Consider the following 2186-nt stretch of genomic DNA (forward strand, 5'->3'; position numbering starts at 1 on the left):
GGGGGGTTGGCAGCTGGGGGAGGGGCCAGGCCACCTTCTTCCCCTGTGGGCCGAGCACTTCCCACGTCCACAAACCAGTACCCAGCCTGGGACCCCTTCCTTGCCGCGAGCCCCAAGGCCAGCGGGACCCCTTGAGCTGTCCAGGCTCCTGGGGATTGTGCAGGCAGGAGCTATCCCAGGAGTCCTGCCTGGTGAAGAGGGAGCTCACAGGCACAGCTGCGAGTCCTAGACGTGACCCTGCCAGGTGGGACCCCGCCCATTCACAGCCGAGCCCCTATGGTGAGCACACACCTGGGAGCAGCTCAGCTGACATGGCAGGTGGCTGTCCTGCCCCCACCCGCCAGCTGTGTGGACAGGTCTCCACGTGGGATGGGGGGGGGAGTCTCGGGGGCCAGGGCCCGCATTCTGGGAAACATTCTGTTTCCACATCTACCGCCACGTGCAGAAGGCCCCAGGGCAGGGGCTCTGCTCACGACCGTGACACACGCAGCAACCAGGAACTCAGAGTCCCCAGGCCACCGGTGCCACAGCCCTCCCTCTGGTTCTGTGGACTCCAGGCCCACGTCAGGCCCTGGGATTCCGAGGCCAGTTCTCGTCCGGCTCTGAGTGCCCAGGGAGCCTGGCCTCGGGACCCGCCGCTGCTGCCCAGCACAGGGTCACAGGAAGGGCCCCAAGAGGCAGTGTCTCCGAGGTTGGGGCAAGATGAAGGCAAAGCTAGTGGGGAGGATGGAGAGAAGCTGACACTCAGAAGCTGGAAGCTTCCCGCAGGACAGGGTGAGCAGGGTGGTGTGGGAAGGCTGCAGTGAGCGTGTGCGCCCCAGAGCCCGGCCCCTGCACCAGCACCTGCTCCAGCTGGGGACTGGGACTGGCGTCCGCCCAGGTCCCGGGGCGCCCCGGGGGCTGCCGCACCTGCGTCTTCCCTCTCCGCTGCCCTGGTTACCGAGGTGCTTGTCCAGGTACTGATTCAGGTGGCAGAGGGTTGTGGCCCAGGGCTATAGAATGTTCTGCAAACTTCCTTCTCCAGTTATGTTTCAGCGGCTCTCGCTGGCTCAGCCTTAACTACCTTCCTCTGTGCTCACCTTGGAAGGGTACTTGCAGCAGCTCCCCAGGCCATTGGCATGCAAAGCACCCTGAAGTTCTGGGGGGGTCTGTGGGGTCCTGGGTGGCACTGGGTTCCAGGGACAAGTCCACCCGAGTGGGCACTTGTAATCAATCCATCATAGTAAGTGTGGCTGTTTCTTGCTGCCCACCCTGTGTGCCCTCTGCACTGACAGCCACGTGTCTGCCCTTGTGGGCCCTGGGAGGCAGGGGTGGGGGCAGCTAGTGGCCTTGGACCCTGGGCCTGCAGCACCAGTGCATTTCCCTTTTCTGAATCGAGGGGCCACGTGACCGTATATTTGCTCAGCCATAGATGCTTCTCATGCACAGGGGCCATTGACAGGAAGCAGAAGGTTCTGAAAGGGTCATAGGAAGCATTCTGATGAGCTGGAGGCACGGGCCTGAGGCTCAGGGCTGGTCACAGTGGGAAGGATGAAGCTTTCCTGTCCACTCCTGCCATAGCCTTCTGTGTTCCCAGACAGGCCATCCTCAAGATCAAGGAGTCCGTGTCTGGGCCGCCGAGTCCAGCCAGACTTCCTTGTTCTGTGTCCCCAGCCGCTGGAGAGGAAGTATCTCTGCCTGCCCAGCTGGCATTGCCTCCAGCTCAGGGACGGGGCCGCGGGGGCCTCTGGGGCTCAGGGAGGAAGCAGACGGCGCCTTGCCCCCACAAGCTCAGAGCAGGCTGCTGGTTGGATGCCCATGGGCCTTTCTTGGCTTCCCGGGCTCCTAAGGAGGCCCCGGGGCAGCACCGTATTCTAGGTGCCCGCCAGCCTCCCAGCATGAGTCAGCCTCAGCTGGCCTTCCCGTTTCCAACCGGACTTCTCAGCCAGCGGGCAAACACAGCCAGGCTCTCGGGGTCACCAGTGAGGTGGGCCTGCTGGACGCAGTCCACTCGATGCAGGTGGCCCTCCACCGCTCTGACCACAGAAAGGAATAAGGCTGCGTCGCAAGGGCGGCTTTGGACCGTGGCTGTCTGTGGGGCATTGAAAGTTTTGCTCCCATGCCCACGTTCTCCTGGTGCGCCCAGGCAGCACGCACACACGCTTGCAGGGGTGTGGGGACACCGTGGCACCGTGGGCTCCCCCGGA

This window comes from Crocuta crocuta, unplaced genomic scaffold (genome assembly GCF_008692635.1).
Source record: "Crocuta crocuta isolate KB4526 unplaced genomic scaffold, BGI_CrCroc_1.0 scaffold613, whole genome shotgun sequence".
In the NCBI taxonomy this organism is placed as follows: Eukaryota; Metazoa; Chordata; class Mammalia; order Carnivora; family Hyaenidae; genus Crocuta; species Crocuta crocuta.